The 23,536-nt window shown below is 37.9% G+C and overlaps 1 protein-coding gene and 1 non-coding gene across 7 annotated transcripts in view; both read right to left on the bottom strand.

Annotated features, from left to right (window-relative positions):
- LOC127961217 (activating signal cointegrator 1) overlaps positions 1–23,536 on the bottom strand; it is a 96,604-nt gene that overhangs the window by 54,405 nt on the left and 18,663 nt on the right. The gene's annotated exons all lie outside the window — the stretch shown is intronic.
- On the bottom strand, positions 11,982–12,084 carry LOC127962802 (U6 spliceosomal RNA). The gene has a single exon (XR_008154667.1). It is a non-coding gene; the product is annotated as a U6 spliceosomal RNA (small nuclear RNA).

Genomic DNA, 23,536 nt, shown 5'->3' with positions numbered 1-23,536 from the left:
ACAGCTTTCTGTTATTTTGTCTAACTTAGGAAAATATTTCACTCTCACACACAATTCCTATTCCTTAATTTCTTTATGAGATCACGGTTTGTTGCCTGTAAAAAATTGTTGAACAGTGATAAATGTGACCCTAGCATAAAAGAGTCATTAACCGAGAAATCAAAATTCCCTTGCTATTTTGACACATAAGAGTTCATTGTGCTATAAAAACATAACTCAAAACTTTCTTGTTAGTCTAAAAATAGCTTATATTGAAGCCAGTCTGCCAAAATTACAAGTTGTTAATAAGAGTGCTCCGATCAGGATTTTTGAGGCCGATCACAGAAAGCATGATCCGCAGATACAATCACTGATACCGATCTTTATAAAGCCTTCTTTTTATCTGTACTTAAGGAAGAGTTATGCCAGGTTCACACATACTCCATTAGCAGTGTGTATGCAGTAGGGGTGTGACGGTTAGTGCAAAACCGTTTCATTAAAATATTTTTTACAAACATTTTTTATCAAAATTATTTTCATTTTTTAGATAGGATCATAAGATGCGCAATATATCGGGAGACATGGTTTTTACCACTTAATGAAGTTTTGTAAATCGTCAGACATTATATTTACCACTTCATTAAATTGTGCTTTGTAGAAAACCTTTCTTAAAAACGAATTTCGTTTTGAAAAAATTTTATCTTAATTTTAATAAATGTTTCATCAACCAATTGCATGTATTTTAATAAATAAAATGCAAATATAGCAGACAATGATAACCGTGACATGGAAGCACCAGCGCGCCGCGTTCACTTGCACTGGACTGTGAACTAGAGCGCATCTCATCATAAACGAAACTCAGCGTAGGCCTATGCCTCATACATTAGCATTAAATATCTTTGATGCATCCTTTCTAGAAAAGACAATGGCTTTTTTTGTGGCTCGCATCAGCAAAGCACTGCATCGTCCATAAACAATCAGCGGATGGCGGGCGGGTGCGGCTTTGAAATTTGCTCAAAAAACTTTGGCGCGGATGATGAGTTTTGTGACAGATCTCTTAATAAACGGAGGTCTGAAATCTCTGCCCCTTTACCGATCAGAGCGCGCGCTGACACGGAGTTAACCCGCTATCTCCAAGAACAACCAATTGACTCCACGGCAGATCCACTAGCATGGTGGCGAGACAATGAAACACGCTATCCGCTCCACCAACACCCTCGACGGTTATGTTATGAACCGTCACATTTGACTCACGTCATAACCGTCATCACCAATTCTGAAACCGGCACACCCCTAGTATGCAGTCCATTTATGGTACATATGGATGTGCTGGGACGCATTTTTGGAATGGGTTGTCCCTATTCTCTTAATAAGTAATGGGCGTGACGTTCAATAAACCAATCAGAGTGTCATCTCCCATTCCCTTTAAGAGGTGATGTGCTCACGTCATGGCGGATCGCTATTTACATGGCGGAATTTGTTGGCGGAAAAGCTGAACGCTTCTCAAGCAAAGAAACCGATCATATTGTTTGCTTGATCATCTACGGGACAAGCAGGAATCCACCAAAGCTTCCCGAGGTGAAGAAGGTATGAAGTAGAATTTCATTCATCATTATAAGTAGTAATAGGCTGAATTGCAAATAGGTAGCCTAATTCTAATACACGCAATGACTATCCATCATTACATTTTTATATTTATGTAGCCTACACAATAGTATTCTTTTACACTGTAATCCTTTTGTTTTTAATATTTGGCATGTTTGTGTGATGCGCATCCCTGTGTATAATAAGCAAAGTCAACGCACACTGTGGACCTGCAACAGAGCAGCATTTACTTCCAATGCGCTCTTTAAATAACAAAAGACTAGGTTTTAGTTGGTCTATGGCGCAGTCTATTTTCAGCTCCTTAAAATAGAGGCCACACCTCTTTTTTAGACCAGGACGACCATGGGCATGCATTTGTTAATTAAACGACGTGGCGCTGGACAGAAAAATGCGAATATCACTGGACTGAAACTAGCAAACACACTCACCTTGCATCGCATTGCACCGGGTGTATGATAAGGACCATTAAGTAGCCTAAGCAAATGGCAAAAAAATTAAACTACTTTTACAAAACTTTAACAAATCTTACAATTGACAGAAAGTCAGCTCTACTGCCTTTTATTTTGCATTTAATTCTTTATTACAAGCAATCCTCTGGTTCATGAAGAACTTTTTTTACGACCTCCAGGAGTGCCATCTATTATTGCCCTGTTTATCTAAAAGTGCTCTTTTCCTTTAAACCTAGCCAAAACCTAGTTCAACCGATATAGTTTTTTTGACAGCTGATGCCAATATCTTGGAAAGCAGGGCGGCCGATAGCCGATTTAAAGCCGATGTGTGTGTGTGTGTGTGGATAAAAATGCACACTTCACAAGACCTCACAGTCGAATTCGACTAAGTTTGCAAGGTTTGTGAAATTAAATATTCATTAGTCATTCAAAGATTTGTTTAAATGAAATAAATGCATATTTGCTAAATGCTGATGGCAAACGAGAAAGTATTATAATGTATGCCTTTATTTTACTAATAATATAAATGCAGTCGTTCTAATACTTTTTGTATACAGTAATTCCTTTATTTAACTGTTCTATCTGATTATTACACAGACTTCTATTCATATTAGATTTCTATTCGTATTCGTATTAAAAGTCCCACCTCGAACACATCAGCCAAGCAGAACATTTACTGGCAGATGCCGATACTTGAAAAAAATTGCAAATATCGGTCAATATATCGGCCTTGGCGATATATCGGTCAACTACTACTGCATACGCACTGCAAACGGAGTAATGTGAACCAGGCATTATGTGTGCACATGGTTTCTGGATTAATCACTGGCAAGGATTAAAAAATACAATTTATAAACTTTAGTGACAATGCGACAATGCCTTGATTGTGCAAGTAACAGTTCCTGTGACAACTGTGCAGCATACAGCTCACTTTAAGTGCAGACGCGATGTGATTTTAAGCCATTTGCAGATTTTGAGAGAAAAAGAGAGAGCAGTGTTTTCTGAGATCACCCTTTATAGAGACTGCTGACACCCAAGTTGTAAAATGTGCCATTTTATGTCATAACAGTGTGGCTAAACACCACCTCCACAGAAAATCAATGACTGCTTCTACATCGCTGCCTGTTGAGCACCGCCCACTGATTCACACATAGTTGGTAAATGACAAAAGTGGTAAATGCAGGTTTACGCAGAAACCAAACGATAAACTTTATTTGATGAACTTTATTTTTAATGAAGTTCCAGACCGTATAAGTAAGAACTATATTGGATCCAATGTCACACCACATAAGTCTGAGTAACTGTTTTTATAATGTGATCACTATTGCTTTGTATGTTATTACAGATTGTTTGTACTGACTCTTTATCTGTTTTTAACCTAAAACACAGCAGTGTCCATTTTTGAAGGACGTAGTCTGTCCAACATACACTGTTAGCCAATAATATCAGTGGGCATTTACTTCCAAGTCTACAATCTGCCTCATCTAAACAGAGCATTTAGATGAGGTGGGACAAAACAGGACAGAAAATAGCCGTTTTTTGCTGTAAAAATCTTGATAACATAAGTGATCATCAGAGAACAGTACAAAATAATAAAAAAAATACTCTTTTGTGACTAAATACAAGGTGACTTGATTTTTTATTATTTCTAATCATGCACTTAATAGTGAATCTGTATTAAAAGCTATCTCAGCCAATGGAATCGCTTCGGGGTCCAAGCGGGTCAAGTCTTCGTAGAGAAATGGGATCTTGCACTACATTGGAGAAAAAAACTGCTGATATTTTGCAGAAATCTGAATGTGGTTTTCTCATGTTGTCAGGTTTTAATAAAGAGATGATTTTTTATTTTTTTTGTAAACACTAATGATGAGGCTCAAGATAATTAGATCTGGAAAGCTGAAACCACAGTAGGCCTACGCTATTCCAGACAAACTGAAACTTTTGAAATGCAGTTATTTATATTTATGGCAGACAGAGCTGCTCTCACTCCAGTAGAAGAGCTCTGCAGTGATTAATATTTAAACATACTCCTTCACACACAAACACAACTGGTGTCAAGTTGGAGCACAAATTAACTATACAGCACTGTCCAACACTGCCACTAGTGTTTTTGCATAATTTATGTCTCAGCCACAAGAAAATTCATGTCCAGCTATTACCGATTCACAGGCTGCCACTGTGTCAATCAAGCTGATTGTAAACGCTTGCCTTAATCCATACTGAACAGGTAATGTTCTTCTCAGAGTAAAAAGCACAAAACTTCCAGGAGCAGCTGGCCAGCAGCCTGCAGGGGTAAAAACCATCATTGTAATGCAAAAAAAGTGTCACTGAAACAGGCTCCGGCTGAAAACGCATAAGCAAAATAAAACACTAGCAGGCTTCAAATGAAGCCAGAGCTGGCCGAATTGCAGGGTCTACATTAGCATTCGACAGACCTTCACTTACCAAAAATCATGGCTTAGCGAATTGTGAAAAAAAAAGCAGTTTCACAAGATGATGATAGATTTTATGAGGTCATATGTTATGGTCATAAGATTTATGAAGTCTAAACGTTTTTCTCAGTTTCAGAACCCTGAGCTATGCCTATGACCTCACCTTTGAGAACAAACCACAAGCAATGAGAAAACAAGGTTGCCTAAGAGTCGACCAGACGCTGAGTTAGACACAACAAGCCCACTATGTTAATATTCTCAAAGCGATTTCTGTCAGGGAGCAATGTTAAATTTAAAGTGGTCTCAATAACGCTAAAAGTAAGATATTTATGTTAACATACAGTACAAGCTTGTTTACTACATTTGATGCTATGCATACTTGATATAATGCATAAAAGTTGTTGAGGAGTACTTGAGCATATGGAAGTGACAACAATGACCAATCAGTAAAGCACAAAAAATGTACCTTTAAAAAATACCTTTACAGCAACTTAATCAACTTAAAAAAAATTTGTCTTTTAGTTTTAGGCTACAACAAAGCTTTATGTCTGTTCTGAGTTGGGAGGGCAACTATTTTCAAGTTGACCTTCAATTCACAGCATTCAATATTTTTGAGAAGATTAGGTGTAATTTCCATTCCAAAAAGTGTCAAAATGCAACTCATTGTGCAACTTGGGTCACTACAGGAAGCTGTCGAGGCAAGAGTATAAAGAGAATCTTTATACAATACAACATAGCTAAATGTGGACAGAAACCAGAAACTGACCTTTTTTTTTGGAACAGACTTAATTGTCATTATAGCTTCCTTGAGTACAGAGGTTTGATCAACTATGTTTGCAATGCATTGGGCAAGCATTCACATCAGGATTTGTATACTTGCGTACAGAGCTGGACAGTAACGGAGTACATTTACTTGAGTACAGTACTTAAGTACAATTTTGAGGGATCTGTACTTTACTCGAGTATCATTTTTGGGGAGTACTCATGACTTTACTCAAGTACATTTGAGAGGCAAATATTGTACTCTTTACTCCGCTCCATTTCTATCCATAACCATAAGTACCCGTTACTTCATTTTTTGCAGAATCACTGTGGCAGTAGTAATGCAATATTTAGAAAATGTACTCTTGTACTCTAGATACTCAAGTACTTTTAAAAACAAGTACTTCAGTACTTTTACTTAAGTACACAACTGACTGTAGTACTTGTACTTGAGTAAAATTTTGCAAGGGGTATCTGTACTTTTACTCAAGTAATAAAGCTGTGTACTCTGTCCGCCTCTGCTTGCGTAGAGTATGTAAAACATTTTTATGCAATGCTTGTTAGTGAAGCAAGGTTTTGTGATGAATCTGCGATGTTTGATGCATGTTGCTTTTTCAAATCCATATTATAAGCGGCTCAATCATTTACTACTGAAGCATTTACTACTGATCACGAGCCATACCTCACTGACAAGCTGCACATAACAGCTTTCATTATATCATAAATTGCACTAAACTGAACAATTTAATTGCAATTTCATTTTGATTTCGATTAATTGTGTAGCTCTTCTGTATTGCTGCTACATCTTGTGAAGTGCCAACAGCAGGGTCCGCCTGGACAAATTATTTCGCCTCTAGCTTCATGTTCACGTTTGAATGTGTAGCCTGTGCATGTGACTCTTTGGTGAGCCCTCTAAGTGATGTAGACAGAACGTGGTCCATTAACTTCCATCTCATCCCAAGGTCTCAGCTGATTTAACTGTCAGTGTCCAGAGAAATCAAAACCACCAAAATGGACATGCCTATTAGCTTTGAACTCAAACGCTGCAAAGAGCACATGTGGAACTCTATCTTTCTTTCAAGTAATGATAGCTACTAAACTGCAAGCATAGCAAACCTCACTGCTCTGAGAGAGTTTGACATCGAAACCCAATAAAAAAATCACAACTTGGTTTTTCTCAAGAGTGTTATTAAAGGGTAGGCTTTCCATCTAGATCAAAGCTTAGCTGTTAAACTTAATGCTTTTCTGAAATAAATCTTATCAGCCCCAGAAATCTCGCCTCATCTGTCAACATGGACCAAGTCTAGAACTTGTAAATGACAACATTCCAATGAGCAACCGTTTCTTCATAGGTCCGCATCCAGAGGTCTTGACATGAAGTAAGAGATATGTTTATAAGCATGTCAGTAAGTAGACTTGAATGTTTGCTTTGATTGAGGTTCTGGACCTCAGCCCATCCATGTCTGCTGGAAGCTGTTGCCCTGCGGTGAACTTCCAGTTGCTCCCACAAAGTCCCATAAGAGGGAGAGACTAACTAACCACAGGAGGATGCCTTTCATCCAGATCCCCCCTGGCTCTATCGACACCTCATTAAACAGACCTAGAGAAAAGGCGAATCGGAAAGAGCAAGGAGGGTTCAGTCACAACATGATCATCTGAACAGGGAAATAGTAGAACAAGCACTAGTTCTGCAGGGCAGTTCATTAGGGAATCCCTTAAAAGAAGAAGGTGTTTTTTTTTTAGAAACAATGCTTAAGAGGGTGCAACATCCCTTCCCGTAAAAGGTGCAGCCCTGACAAGAAACAGGATGAAGGATGAAAGCAGCACCAAGTCTTTGATCCATTGGGGTGGGGTTGGCTTAGAGGGACATGCGTATCCAGAATAACACAGCCGAGTTTGTACATTCTGACCCACGACACCCTCAGTGTGTCTTTCTGCTCAGCCTGTCAGGAAGACAGATGCCTATGGAGCAGCACTGCAGTATATGGCTGACGAGGTGAGCTCTGCACATCCTGTGTCTTTCTCTGACTGACAGCTTCTGGCTCACGACCGAGGGCCGGCTGGGATAAGGGAGGAGAACGTCAGATGCATTAACGTTGCCTCAATTCAGTAGCTGTGGTGCAGGCTGACACCTGCCATTACTGCTGAGACTGGGACAGGCCCACAATTCTTGAACAGACCCAGCAGGGCACCTGCTGGACTCCACACGACCTCCATTCATGAGGGCAAGTGGAAAAACAACCCCTCACTGACCATAACGAAGATCTTTAAGAACAAATAATTTGGCCAACTGAAACATTGATGTAGGATAAAGCACCATCAACTGCGGTTAACAGTGATCTAAATTAAAAGGCGTAGATTAATTATGTTAATAAAAGCTTTGTCCAAGATAACAGGCAAGGGCTGTTTTCGGGCAATCTGAATGTCCCTATAATTGATAAAAACATCAGGTTTTTACTTTGTACTGTATTTAAGTTCATCTTCTAAGACGGTTTATGAATGTTCTGAAAAACCTCAGAATTTGTCAGTATCCCTGCACTACGTAGTTGAAATTTTGTTGACATTTTAGGGATGTCAAAATTAACACATTAATTGTGCAAATTTTTTTTTCCAGTTTAACACATTAAAACATTTCACACAATTAACACAGCATTCATTTCTTTCCTGGCATCCTTTCAGCTAGTATTACAGTAGACTATATGACAACGCTATCCAGCATGATAAGATGTAAAAAAAACTTAATTCACAACAGATGTGCTGTCTGTGAAGAAGCTCTTTGTTAACACATGGATCCAACATGCATGCAGAAAGCCACTTCAGACAATGGGGAACAGACAAAAATCTAAATATCTTTTTTTTTTTTTTTTTTGGGCAAGTGACTTTGTAAACACAGTCTTAAATTATTTAAACGGTTCTAAATGACCATATTGAGTTGTTGGATAACCAGGGCTGCCCCCAATAGCCGACTAATCATTAGTCGACCAGAAGAAGCTTGGTCGACCAAAATGTTATGAGTAGCAGAAAAAAAAAACATTTCCAGCAAAGTAGCACAGTTTGTGACTAACAGATTGTTATTGGCTGGTCTAATGGTAATGCAGTACATCGGGCAAGACATCCAAACGCTACGACCCACCATAAAGCAGGAAGAGGAAGACGCCTCACTGACTGATAAACAGCAGATACCAGATAAATATCATGCATTTTATACCTTATCAGTTTAAACTTCTGATACACGGTTTTCTAAACACACACACCCAAAGCACTCGGACAGAAAGCGGTTGTCACAGCATGCGAGTACTAAACTAAGTTCTCATTCACACACAAGTTTACGTTAAAAACACACGTGATTCAAAAACAGTCGGTTAGGTCTATGAGGTAAAAAGCTGGGATAGAAATCATATTTTTACATTAGATCTATGTGGCAGCAGCATAATATACAGTAAATAAATCAATAAATGCACTGCTCTCTTGTCTCCTCTGAGCCTGGGACCCTAAATAGTGTTTTGTGCTTGTCAGTACAGCCAAAGAAAGAACACTTAACATGTTTTGCTCAAACTTCGCCATGAAATGAGAACTAGTATACCGTTGTCGCTTGTGAAATCAATGGTGCCATTGGGTGGAAACTTATTAAGATTAAGGGGCGGTAATATTATAATGAGATCCCTTTGCAACATCATTAGGGGAGCAAAATATAGCACTTGAAACAAGGAAAAGTACGAATTTTAAGATATGTCAACTTTAAATTATACTGTCTTTAAGGGAAAAATGCATTTAATAGAGACATCAGTAACAGTATTACAGTATTGGTATCAAGCACGCTGGCCTTCATAAAAAGGTTCATAAAGGTTCATAAAAGTTCATGCGGAAGCAGCTCTGGCGGATAATGCAGGACGTATGCACAGCGCACGAGCCTCTGAGATATGCTAGTCTCGCGAGTTTGTTAACAGAAGCAAAGGAAGCAAAGTTTCCTGACTTTGCTTATATCTAAATCCTCCAACATTTTTCTTTACAAATCCTCGTTTTGGGCTTCTAATTCATGAACAGGACTTTGTTCTCTTTCCGTGTTCATCACTAATCACGCTACACAGACGTATTGCATCATCCACCAGAATGGCTTCTGTTTATGACAGTTAAGCACTATTCGGACGGGACTAGTTTTCTAAACTACGTTTGAGTTTCGATTCTTACCACCTGACGTCTGTGATTTTCATGTACCAATTCGGACGGGACTAGTATCTCCGTGTTTATTACAGAGGTGGGAGGGTCTGATTTGTGCATCTAGGCGTCACAGAGACCACGCGGTCTGTATGCGTGCATTGCATTCATTCAGAATGATTACCTTAGTATTATTACACAATAAATACTAAATGGCTAGTATAGCAAAACCATGTTAATGTGTGGTTCCTTTAGTTTAACGTGTTTTCCTTTTTTTTTTATTAAATGTAATTAATAAATGTAATTAAAATTATGTAACTGAGTACATAAATGAACGTGAGTGTAGCAGAAATGAGTCGAACCAGACAAATCAAAGAGTCTATCAGAGCTGTGTGCATTGAAACGAGAGCCGAACTCCTCAGGAAGTCATAAATCAGTTCTAGTGCCACAAGAACCAAGCAAGATAACAACCAACCAACTTGTTCACACAACAGCTTTCAACATTAACACCAATAGAACAATTATTGACAATTTTAATTCGAAGAAGAGATTGTCAAATTTATTGTTCGTGATTGAAATGCAACGCTGGACATCACATGTAAACCCAGGAGATCAAGTTAAATACTTGCATTGACTTCCCCCATCCAGCAGAACCAGACTGAAATTCCTAAGGGGGAAGGGCTTTAAACCTTTGTCTTCACAGAAAAGTCCCTTTGCCAGAGAATGGCAAAGAAACTGCTTTTTGTACATTATATATGGACCAGAATGAACTCAAAAAGACTTATAAATGAATCGTTCCATCGCTTAACTCCATATTCATTTATGTGTAACCCACACATTTGACTATCATGTATAATCACTTATTGTGTATGTCTTTTGATAACTATAGGATACATAGTCATGTCTAGCATTGATATAATCGAATTTTCTTGCTTGATATTGTCCTGACAATCCTTTATTTGTAAAATATATCACAATTGTGTTATAGGAATCATGTCCAAAATTAGATCCTGCGAGGCAGGAACCACATGCTTGGTAAGATAAACAAATGATTTATGATCCCCTGACCCAAGACCATATCTGATTGGTCAAGGCAACATTTGAGGGGTGGCCAACAAGGAAGTTTAAATACTTTGGACCCCATGAAATTTTGCTTTTAGTTCTAGCATTGCTTGTGCTATCAGTCATGCCTTGCTTTTAGTCTGCTTTTAGTCCCTAGCTGCTGCTATTAGCCATGTCGGCTTTTAGTTCCAGCCTTGCTCGTGCTATCAGTCATGCCTGCTCTTAGCTTTTAGCTTGTAGCTTGTAGCATCTAGCCATGCGGTTAGTCATCATTGTTCTTTGAGCGCGGTTCCAGCGTGCCTGCCTGCTGCTACTATGCCACGATGAGAAGGAACACAACCTAGTCTCGTCAAACTTTATTTCTTTTCTTTTCCGTTTGAGAGTTTCGTGTTCTGAGTTAAGTTTTGTAACGTCGAGTCCCCGACGCCTGACCTCGGATGCCCGTTCAACTTCGACCAGCGCACACGACTCTGCACTTTCAGCCAACGCCCAACAACCATGGGCTTCCCAAGACGTCACTTCACTACTGAACTTCCAGCCAATCAGCGACACCGGGATACCCCTTTCAACGGGAGCCCCTTTCACAGGAAACAAAGGCAACGTATCCCCAGATATTTGTTGTGCTGGTGTATCTAATATAATTTTAGTCACATTGAGGAACTCAATGCAAGGGCTAATTACGTGATTGATGGTTGTTCATGTCTATGCAATTTAACGTATTGCTGTAAACTCGGAATTCCATATTTCCATTCTCTTAAACTCATCTTTTCCTAACTTTCTATCTTCCTGCAACTTGTGTGAATGTGTGCATTTATGTGTTAGATTACTTTATATGTCTTAGATTTATCTAATAAAGCCTTATTCATATTGAAAAGAGAAGTATCCTGTGTTTTGTGCTTACAAGTTAATGTCTTAAACTGCCGATCTTGTTACTGTGCTAATTGATAGTGTTTTCACTATAGTTTGGATATTAGTATCCAGCGCAGATTTGATGTTAAACGGCTCGTTCACTGAACCGCAGGCGCGTCTCCATGAACAGCCGTGAAACAGTGATTCTGTTCAAATTCCCTTTAAAATCTTAAATGATTCCCTTTGAGCTAAATTGACCTGTTTCCCTTACATGAGTAATCTTACCTGATGCTGATATTATAATAGCCGGTATTAACAGTTTACACGATCTTGCTCTTGATTTTATTAAGTGAAGTGACATTCAGCCAAGTATGGTGACCCATACTCAGAATTTGTGCTCTGCATTTAACCCATCCGAAATGCACACACACAGAGCAGTGAACACACACACACACACACACACTGTGAGCACACACCCGGAGCAGTGGGCAGCCATTTATGCTGCGGCGCCCGGGGAGCAGTTGGGGGTTCGATGCCTTGCTCAAGGGCACCTAAGTCGTGGTATTGAAGGTAGAGAGAGAACTGTACATGCACTCCCCCCACCCACAATTCCGTCCGGCCCGAGACTAGAACCCACAACCCTTCGATTGGGAGTCCAACCCTCTAACCATTAGGCCACGACTTCCCCAAAAAGATGGAGCGCTTCACGGATTTGTGTGTCATCCTTTCGCAGGGGCCATGCTAATCTTCTCTGTATCGATCCAATTTTAGTATATGTGCCGCCGTGGCACATTATTTGTATTATTTTTTTTTTTATTAATATCTATTTGCCGCTAAGCAAATATATCAAACATCCGCGCGGTAGAGCATCTACGGTAATTCACGTTGGCCAAAACACACAAGGAAACGCGTTGTGAAATAAAATATCACCGGCAATCACAGACATTCGCATTCGGACGGGATTAGTTTTCTCAGAGGATCACTGAGTTTGCTTAAAAACGGCAGGTAATTTGCTCTGGAATTATCACAGAGGTTGTGTGAGAAAAACACAGACGTGGCAGATTCGGACGGGATTAAAATCACAGAGTACGTCTGTGAAACGCAGATTTCTCTAACGACCCCCTGTGAAACTAGTCCCGTCCGAATAGGGCTTTAGATGAAGTGAGAGAAGTGTTTACTACATTTGAAATATGGATATTTTTCTTACAAAAAAAACACATGGATTTGTTACAGGAGGCTTTATTTTTACCCACTTTATTATGGATACATGCACTTTATTTGAAGTCCTTTGGACTGTTCAACAGAAACATTTGTCTGAAAGAATGAAGCCATATACACCTAGGATGCCTCAAGAGTGAGTAAAGCACAGGCTAATTTTCATTTTTGGGTGAACTAACCCTTTAATAATAAGCTATGAATAATAATATATAAGCTATAGAATGCCATTAAACACATTTTAATTATGCAATCTTTATGTTGTTTCTACATTAACTTAGAGATTCAATGTGAAATTATGGCTGTATATAATATTAATATGTGATTAACTGTGCTTATTAGTTAATTTTTTATCAATTGACAGCACTTAAAGGGGGGGGGGGGTGAAATGCTATTTCATGCATACTGAGTTTTTTTACACTGTTAAAGAGGATTCCCATGCTAAACATGGACAAAGTTTAAAAAATTAAGTTGTACGTTTGAAGGAGTATTTTTGTTCCCAAAATACTCCTTCCGGTTTGTCACAAGTTTCGGAAAGTTTTTTTCGAGTATGGCTCTGTGTGACGTCAGATGGAGCGGAATTTCTTTATATGGGTCCTAAGGCACTTCTCCCGGAAGAGCGCGCGCTCCCGTAGAGCAGAGCAGAGACAAGACATTCACTGATCAGAGCGAGAGCGTCGCGAAATGTCACAAAAGGAGTGTGTTTTTGGTTGCCAGGGCAAGACAACCCTGCACAGATTACCAAAAAAAAAACAGCATTAAGGGACCAGTGGATGGAGTTTATTTTTACAGAGCATCAACGGAGTTGTGCAAGTGTTTTTGTTTGTTCCCTGCATTTCGAAGATGCTTGTTTTACAAATAAGGCCCAGTTTGACGACGGATTTGCGTATCGTTTATTTCCTAAGTATGATGCAATCCCAACGAAAAAGGGTCACGATCGTGTGTTGGAACCGCAGGCGGTGAGTAAAACTGCTTAAAATATCTCTGCCTCCTTGTTAGTGTGTCCCCTCCCATGCCGGAGACCCGGGTTCGAGCCCCGCTCGGAGCGAGTCGTTGCTGCTGCTGCTCTCGTTCAGTTTCAGCCTCGGGATCTGATTCTGGATCATAAATAAACGGCTGAATCTGACTGTAAGCCATGGTTTGTTTTGGAAGACGGTTTTTCCCTCACGGTAATGTCACAGCTTCCACATGCTCTCAACACAAAAGCCTACTGGCGCTCGTGATTCTTTAGCTCCGCCCACACGTCACGCCTCCAGTCGGTCGCGTTTTTCCGTGTTTTGCAGTACTACTCTATAGGTTATTGAGTGAAAACGAGCATTTCACCCCCCTTTTAACATTTTTAAACATGAATTTACCATTTCTACGTAAATAGCATGAAATATTTTTTATAATTTTTTTTTTTTGATGTCACAAACCGATTGGATTGATGGTGATGAACCGCTTCAAGTCGAACAAGCCAAATGATTCAATGAACCATTCATAAAGAACCATTTACTTCACTCCTGAATGAATCAGCCATTTGAACGAATCAAACAAATTAATAAATGACTCAATGACTTAATCATTAAGACATTTACCACCACCTACTACCAGTTTTATTTTATTAGAGTATAATTTCATTAAATAAATAATTTCATATTTCCATAATAATAATAATAATAAAATTAGTAAAATAAATTATTAAAAGTATAGTTCACCCGACCAAAAATGACAAACAAAATATTTCTTGCTGAAGCTACTTTTTGTAATGTCTGTTTTATGCTTTACACAACAATGACTTTAAATTATCTTTTGGGAGTAATTACTCAGCCAAATTTGATGTACGATTAATTTGCGATTAATTCAATTAATTAAATTGTTAATTTCATTCCTATTAACAATTGTAGTCTCTCAGTGATTCGGTTAATAGCTCCTTTATATAAATATGTATAATTAAGTATATATGTTCATATGTGTTAAGGGTTGAAGGAAACAGCTGTGGTGTGATGAGTGGTGAACAGAGCAAAAACTTTACAGTAGATGAGAAACCGATTGCTGCCTCGTGACCTTTTGTAAACTGTATTTATGACAAAGAACTGCACAGATACAGATATTCTAACAATCTTTCGATAAACACCTTGTGTCCTCTGTCTCTGTTTGAGTTTGCTCGCACTGCTCTGTCGCGGTCTGTGGATTGAAGAGCGCGCTGAAAGACGGGGAGGAGACCGGTCTGACGCCGTTTTCATATGAAATTTTAGTGGACTCGGGCGATCGCGAATTTGTGTACAGTTTATGGAGCTAAATGCTATAGCCCCGCTAAAAAAGCCTAGCAACGCCCATGTTTCGTGTGTATATTTTGTAGAACCAGGACAAATATTTCAATCGGTCGCTCAGGCATTTAAGAGGCACCGTAATGAGGCACTGAAATCTGCGTTCTGAATCGGTTCGGTGCATACCGTTCCATAGGTACCGGTGCTATATAACTACCCAATTTATTACCACATACCACATTCTACACAGTGCTGCACAGTCACATACGCTCTAACCTGAAAGGGAGGGGGCTTCAAAGCACCTCTTCACACAGCAGATAATGAAGGCAGCTACTGGAGAAATTAAATTCCTAACAACCACATGCTTACACACTGACAGGGAAAAACAATGACTGCGGGTGGGAGGACAGATAGGGCAAGAGAGAGAGAGAGAGAGAGAGAGAGAGAGAAAGAGAGAATAATATATCACGGCTCAGTTTGGCTCAGATCCAGTTCAGCCACTCTGGGCATCTCTCCCGCTGAAGGAAGGCTTTCAGCATATAAATATCACATTACCACACAAGGAAACACAGGCCTCAGCTGGCCTTCTAACTTGCACTAACGAAGGCTGCCGCCCCTGCCAACCGGCCACTGTCTTCTTATAAGAGGCAGCTTAAATGTTTTGTTCTGCATCTCAATAGACAAAACACCTTTTCCAAATAACAACTAGGGCTAACAGATTAAAATAATCCCAATTAATAGCATGATTTTCTGCAGTTAACATGATTAACCTCTCATTTTGTGTTTGCTGAAATGTCTCTGTGTGCATTTCAAAATACAGTGCATTCGGTTTTAATGCATTGAGATCAAATCTGACAACATTAAAGTCATAAATTTAGCTTCTTTAGCTCAAATCACAAAAAGAGCGGCCAAAGCTAATGCAACATTCGAGAGTACCTAAAAAAGAATGGCAAGTGACTTGCCTCAGATGCCAAATTTTTAGTGATTGTTTTCTTCTATATTGGTATTTTATTCTTGCTTTGATTGAAATAAAACTCTGCCAGATCAATTTACATTTGTTGGAAGAAGCATCTGGATTTGATTTATAAGTTAACACATTAAAGAATGTCTTTATCTAAAAAGATAATCTAAACCTGAGTTTACAAATTCAGATTATTACGATCTGTCTTTAAAAAGCACACAGAGCAAAAATTAAATCATAGTTTATATGACACTATTTAGTGGCAACATACTTACATGTATTTCTAAAATTCTAGTTTTCAAATCTAGGTTTAAAATCAGGGCTTTAAAAAAGTAATAATAATTCACTCCAAGCAGAATAGATTTTAATTTATCTATAAGTTTCTGTTCCTTTGTTCCTCACATATTATTATCGTTCTGAACTGGTTAATAATTGTATATATATGTATGTATATATACATATATATACACAGTATTATTAAAAAAAGATGACTCCTTAGCCTTAATTAGATCAATAAGAACAATTACAACAACAACAACATAACAAAACTCAGTAAATAATAAAATTACATATTTACACCTTTGAATAAATAGGTCCTCAAAATAGGACACGATTTCTTGCTTCAGTGTTATTATAATTAAACTCAAGAGTGAAAATAAGAGAAAATTATAATTACTAAAAATAAATAAAGCTCTGTAACAATTTTAAATACAGTGCAATTACATATAGTTTGATATCATGCCAAATACAGCAAGAACATCTAGAGTTTGAACATAAAACGCTTCATTTCAACCTATTCTGTCATGCCATACTGAGCCAATCTACAGCATAAACAACTAATATTCAAACTAATAAAGCAATGTAGAGCCCATAGATTTACATACACACACTGGGACTGCAAATGATGGAGTACTACAACAATACCACGGCTTCTCTCTGGCTGGACAACCTGCCCATGCTCACTCAATACAGATCAATATAACTCTCAGCTACAGTGGAGGGGAAATTGGTTCTTTTTCACTGCTCATATCTGGCTGACTAAAAAAGTGCCATGTTGACAGCCAAATGGTAAGTGTCTGTAATCATCCTGACATGGCAGCCTACAAAACAGCACTGGACAGACAGAAAGACATTAAGGGGGTCTGTCTGTTCAAGGTTTAGATCAATATAATTAAACTGAACAGTCAGGGAACTACACTAACTTTTTCCACTGGTGGCACTTGCGCGACAATTTTTTTATAGTAAAACGCTCCGGATAATAATTAATAATAATCAAACTGTATTGCATACAGATGTGCTTTTTATTTAACTTGCCATCTTTTAAACCACATGTCTTCTTGTTTTATTTCTTACAGTACACACAGTGCATTGTTGTGTCTTGGTACCTTAACCCAGGGATGTAGCTGGAGTTAGAGGGGCCCTGATGCAGGTTGTACAGTGGGCCCTGTTTGAAATTGTTTAATTTGTACTATGTTCATTCTATTTATTTATTTGTACTACTTACACCATGGTAAAAAAAATTGTAAGTTTGTAGGTGTCCAGAAACTAATTTAAAATAGCACTGCATAGTCTTCAGGCCATCCTTAAAAATATTCTTGTTTGCCGTAACCCGACCGACCCTGTCAATTTAGGACAGACTCAAATTTTTTATTTTTTTATTTTGCTTTTAGTCCAACCAACTTGCCGATTGTAAATTTGCGTTAAGACCACTGATATATATTTAGATGACTGGATCGCTCATCGCGTTCTAAACTGCCAACAGGCAGTGAAGCCACCGGAAGTGTTCGATCCGCCATCTTACTAATCCCTACCAGCAGAGAGCACCATTGAGTTACATTCAAACCGCTGTCCTAAAATCACTCAATTTGAAGCAAATCATTCAAACGGGACTCGTTTTTATGTTACGTGTATGTTAATTAATGTTTACTTCAGATGTTATCTGCAGTGTTTACGGTCTTTTGCGGCAGGATAAGCGATACATTTAAACCGTTAAGGTGGGTGTGTCTGCTGCGCAGTGACGACAGAGATAACTGATCAAACACAAAAAATGTCTTATTTCTTTATCAACATAATTATTAAAGAATTATTAAACATGAACGTATTAGTATCAGAAATTGATTAGGATATATTACAATGAATAATACAATTATGTTGTTAATATTGCTCTATACATGAAAAGCTTAACTTACTGTCTTGGAAATAAAGCTTATAAATTCAAGTTTATGTCTTTAAATCCATACTGTATATAGTCAGTTATTTCTCTGAATAAATTCAGATTTCAGAATGAGCAGTTTGCAGTTTGTTATATATGTTGAGGTCGTGTCTGTCTGATGTTTATCGTGTTCATGATGCTCATTACTGTAATTAACATAGCTTTTTAATAAGTAGGGGAAATTCGTGACATTTAAAAAATAACTGTTTACATGCCTAGGGTGTTTGCATTGTAACAATGTACAGAAATACTTCAAATTTATAAATTCTGACTTGTTAGGTGATGTTTTCTAATTAAAATCATATAATTTTCTATTAATTCAATGGAATGTTTTCGCACACTAGGGATTACCAATATGGCGTCGCGGCAGCTTCACTTTAATGACGTCATGAGCAATCCAGTTCTATATTATAGATCAGTGGTTAAAGGGGGGGTGAAATGCTCGTTTTCACTCAATATCCTGTTAATCTTGAGTACCTATAGAGTAGTACTGCATCCTTCATAACTCCAAAAAGTCTTTAGTTTTATTATATTCATAAGAGAAAGATAGTCTGTACTGATTTTTCCCGAAAAAACACGACAGGCTGGAGGCGTGACGTGTGGGCGGAGCTAAAGAATCACGAGCGCCAGTAGGCTTTTGCGTTGAGAGCGTTTGGAAGCTTGAGGACAAAACCAACCAAAACAAACCATGGCTAATAGTCAGATTCAGCGTATATTTATGATCCAGAATCAGATCCAGAGGCTGAAATTTAACAAGAGCAGCATCAGTAACAACGTCTCAATGTGGTATGTACTGAAACTGTATATATTTGCTTAGCGGTTTTGGAAAATGACTAAGTTCCACTTTATCGTCTTTTTTTTTTTTTTTTTTTTTAAGCTGTACATGTGGAAAGTGCAGTTTGATGACAACATCGCATGTTGTTTACTTGATGTGCTTACACGCCGATAGCTAAGTTAATAACACAGAGATATTTGAAGCAGTTTTACTCACCACATGCGCTTCCAACACACGATCGTGACCCTTTTTCGTTGGAACTGCATTATCCTTAAGAAATAAATGATGTGCAAATCCGGCGTCAAACTGGACCTTGTTTGTAAAACAAGCATCTTCGAAATGCAGAGGAACAAACACAAACACTTGCACAACTCCGTTGATGCTCTGTAAAAATAAACTCCATCCACTGGTCCCTTAAAGGGACTGTAAGTAGGAATTACTCCCATCTAGTGGTGAAATTGTATTTTGCATTCAAACTAATTTTGCTAGGCGATATGTACCAACTTTTAACTATAAATGTCCGTCTATCTATATAATAACAACCAAGCAAAGAAAAAATATTATAATATAGATTGTAACACTGACTTACCTGTCGAGAAGAAAACAGGCCACTTCAGCAACTCTTTTGAAATCTTTATCCAGCATTAGCTCTTTCCACCTAGAAAAAGTTTTCCCGACATTAACTCTTGTTTTCTGTAATCTACGGTCACGTTTCCTTTTACGTTCTATTTTTGACTGTTTTGGCGACGATGTTTTCTTCTCCTGTGGCGCGGCATATGTATGGTCCATAATAAGAATGCAATCCAGACTTTTAAACTTGCCAGTGCAGTTTCAAGCGCCTCTCACTGCTCTGCACCTGCGTTTCTGGCTCTGACCGAAAACGCGTTGTGGAAACGCGTTGGCTTTGTACTTTTTGTCCCTCTCTGCTATTATATTTTTGCAAGATGACGGATCTACATGGAAGCCTCCGTCGACCTACCCGTCCCATGTATATAAAAATAATAAATTCTTCATTTATGAGCATTAGTTTAAACATTGGCATAGGTATTTGTACACCATTGAGGACATATTTATGAATAAAAATATTGATTTTAGATAATAAAATACCTAAAATGTTACTTATTGTCCATTTAATGCCGTTTCTCTTTTGGTAATCTGTGCAGGGTTGTCTTGCCCTGGCAACCAAAAACACATTTCTTTTGTGACATTTCGCAACGCTCTCGCTCTGATCAGTGAAGTCTGTTGTGCTCTGAGTGCTGTGCTATATGGGAGCGCGCACTCTTCCGGCTGAAGTGCCCTTAGGACCCATATAAGGAAATTCCGCTCCATCTAACGTCACACAGAGCCATACTCGAAAAAAACTTTCCAAAACTTGTGACAAACCGGAAGGAGTATTTTTGGAACAGAAATACTCCTTCAAACGTACAACTTAATTTTTTAAACTTTGTCCATGTTTAGCATGGGAATCCAACTCTTTAACAGTGTAAAAAACTCAGTATGCATGAAATAGCATTTCACCCCCCCTTTAAGACTAGGGTTGTGAATCTTTGGCAAGGCAGCGATTCAATTCGATTACGATTCATAGGTTTTCGATTCGATTCAAGAACGATTTTTGCAAATTTAGAACGATTCAATTCCATTCGATTCACAATTAAATTCGATTCGATGGCACGATTCACGAACACTCTTCAAGGTCTCCATTAATTTGTGCGTGTAGTAATTTAATGTGTATACATTTTGAAAGCATTGAATCACTATAGAAATCGTGATTCATTCCATTCTTAGCATTTTGAATCGATTACTGTCCAAGATCGGGCGATTCATGATTCAAAAATCATGTTTCAAGATCGATGCATATGAATCGACAGGGTTTGTAATCGATGCATCGAGAAAACGAGAAAAACCTTACACCCCTAGTTAAGACCGACCAATTTTTTTTTACTCTTCAGACAACTAATAAAAAAGCAATAAAATACTATTAATTATATTGTACAATAAGTATTGTAAATATATACATTTCATATGCCTACATACAAACAAACGATCTATGTTTACACGGATGTCACACTATGGCCTGTGCAGTCACTGTCAGAGTCAACGGTTCGCGCTTGGTAATGATGGCTGCAGAAAACAAAATGTTCATGGTCACTGTTCAAAGTCATATGGGTTCGGGCACCATAATGCATCTAAAAAAAATCATTAAAACAGCTCGACACCGCTTTAACTTGGCACGAACTTCTGGAAAAACTATGCCCAGATCTTTTCCCATCCCTTCTCCCGTCTAGTCTAAAACCGTGTTCGTGTCGACTGTCACTTTATGTTCGAAAATCTATTGCACAAATCGATTAGACCAACCAACACAAGTTTGGAAAACGAAAATAGGAAATTGATTTTAACGACCTTCTCTTGGAGCGCGTCCAGGTTTTTTTTTTTTTGGAACAGGAGTCACAGCAACTGCAGCTTCGGACACACGCGCATACAGCAAATAATAGGCAATGTTTCTCTTTTTACAACAGCAATGTGAATTCTGCCGGTATACAGACAGTCTCATGCATACAGATACAGATTCAGGCTAGAATCGCCTAGGGCTGTCAAAATAGCTGAAAAACTAAATTCGATTTTTTTACTTAAGTTTCTTAAAGAACTATAAACAAAACGGCGTCATAAATGCATGCATTGTTAAATAAATAGAAAGGACGGAAAACCAGTCACACAGAAGAACTTTTTTTCATTTAAAAACATGAGATGCAGTGGGATGGGGAACAAAAATCTAACAAAGTCTCGAGATCTATTTAGAATTTTAAATTAAATTAATTAATTTTACATGTCTTTCTAAACATGCGGCTCTCTTTGTGCGAGACGCGAGTCCAATGGTGTCCCTCTAGAAAACGCGCGAAATATGCGTTCTGTGTGAATGGCTTGGTTTCAGTTTTGATGTAAACAAGATCTTCTCCACATTGATGTTCTCTCTCTTTTTTTCTTCATGCAGCTTGACCGCATCTCGGGGCTGAAGCAAACTTGATGTGTTGAATGCTCAGAGCATGTTATAAAATGTATTTTTAAAATACACATTTCTGTTTTAATAAATGCTCATAGTAAATCATAGCATATTGCCTAAAACATAAAGGTAGGTACAAAAATAATCAGTGATAGATTTGCGACCTCATAAAACTAATGATCGCATTGTCATTTCAAAAGGTCAGATATGCCACCATTTTGGTCGCAGTGTAGTTCCCTGATAGTGTATGAGATAAAGGAAATGAATGGCTACAGAGGGCTTTTCATTTGTTGTACTGGACTGAATTCCAAGGTTTTAGCCAACAGCTAAACATAATTATAATTGAAAGCATGCTAAAAACCTTAAGAATTCATGTGCAGTTAAAATAAAGATTAATTTTCTATTCATAGGTTTCACGTGAAACTTGCAAAAGGTTAAATTCATGTGAGACTGCAGATTATCTTTGATGTAAATAGAGTTATGTGCGTCTAGAATATTTACGCTGTACTAAACTTTGATGAACAGCACTCCGATCCGCAAACAAACAGATAAAGAAGAGGAGGATAATGACGGTCCAGCGCATAACATTATAAAGAGAAAGGTTTGTAGTTTTAGTTTCCACATTCTTATTTTACTGAATGTAATTACTTCAAGGATGTTAGAGTGAAGAGGATTTGTTTGTACTACTAGTATTATTATTCTATAGAAGAACGTTCTTTTCAAATAATCTCGGTTAAATATATAAGCTAACTTCAGTCGCAGTGATTTTTGACAATGACAAGCGATAAGAGAAATATACAAATGTGCAGAGCAGGGGGGACGCTAGAACCATTGCATTTGGAGAATCGATTCAGGCTGTAGTAGCGCTATTTGACAGTTAAGAGCGGACACGCCCCCAGCGTTTGAAAGCAGAGGATACCGCCCATTATTTTTTCAATATTTGAACACTTATTTTATTTACTTGCCAGATTTTTTCATCATTCAAATTTGGTTACTAATAAATTTTTCTGTGGTGTGACAAACTCAGAACACATATTAAATATTGCCTTTAATGTTACCTGTTTTGTCAATGTTAAAAATGTTTTTAATATATCAATACATTTGTACAACAGGCTTTTACTCAAGTCTTTATCACTTTATTGAAATTAAGCAAAACAAAACGACAAAAGTTTACTTTCACAAGCAGTCTCGTTCTTGTATAGGCTTCTAGTAAGCAGTCTCTTGCTCAATTAGGCAACAAAAATGTAGGTAAATGACACCTCTGTCCAATCTGTTGGGTCATTTGTCCAGTCGCAGATACCGTATGGACAGTCTGAGCCAATACATTTTATGTAGGCCACTAGGGCTGGGATAAACGATTATTTTTTAAAATGATTAATCTAGCGATTATTTTTTCGATGCATCGATTAATCTAACGATTAATTATTTCAGACCGATTCGATTTCTCCCCATTAACTGACTACTAACAATTTATACATGTTGATTTACATATCTGAATGAAAAAAACATGAATTCCTTAACATTGCAATATATGTTTATTGCTCTTAAAATTACAAAATAAAAGACTAAGAATGCATTACTTTGCACTTGTATATAGATAGCATTCAATAAAACCTTGAAGCCTTGAAAACACATATCTTACTGAAACAAGCTTACTGAACACATAGGGCCTAGTTAACTGAAAAAAAGTTCTTCTTTCAGATGAAAATAACAACTACTTTATGTCCAGCATTCAATAAAAAAGGTCACCCAAAATACTTGTTTAGAGCAATTGAAAGAATACAGTAACCAATGTAAACTTGAGGGCTTTAAGCTAATACAAAGCGTGCTTTC

This window comes from Carassius gibelio, chromosome B7 (assembly GCF_023724105.1).
Source record: "Carassius gibelio isolate Cgi1373 ecotype wild population from Czech Republic chromosome B7, carGib1.2-hapl.c, whole genome shotgun sequence".
Taxonomy (NCBI): domain Eukaryota; kingdom Metazoa; phylum Chordata; class Actinopteri; order Cypriniformes; family Cyprinidae; genus Carassius; species Carassius gibelio.
This window is presented reverse-complemented; position numbering and strand designations above follow the sequence as displayed.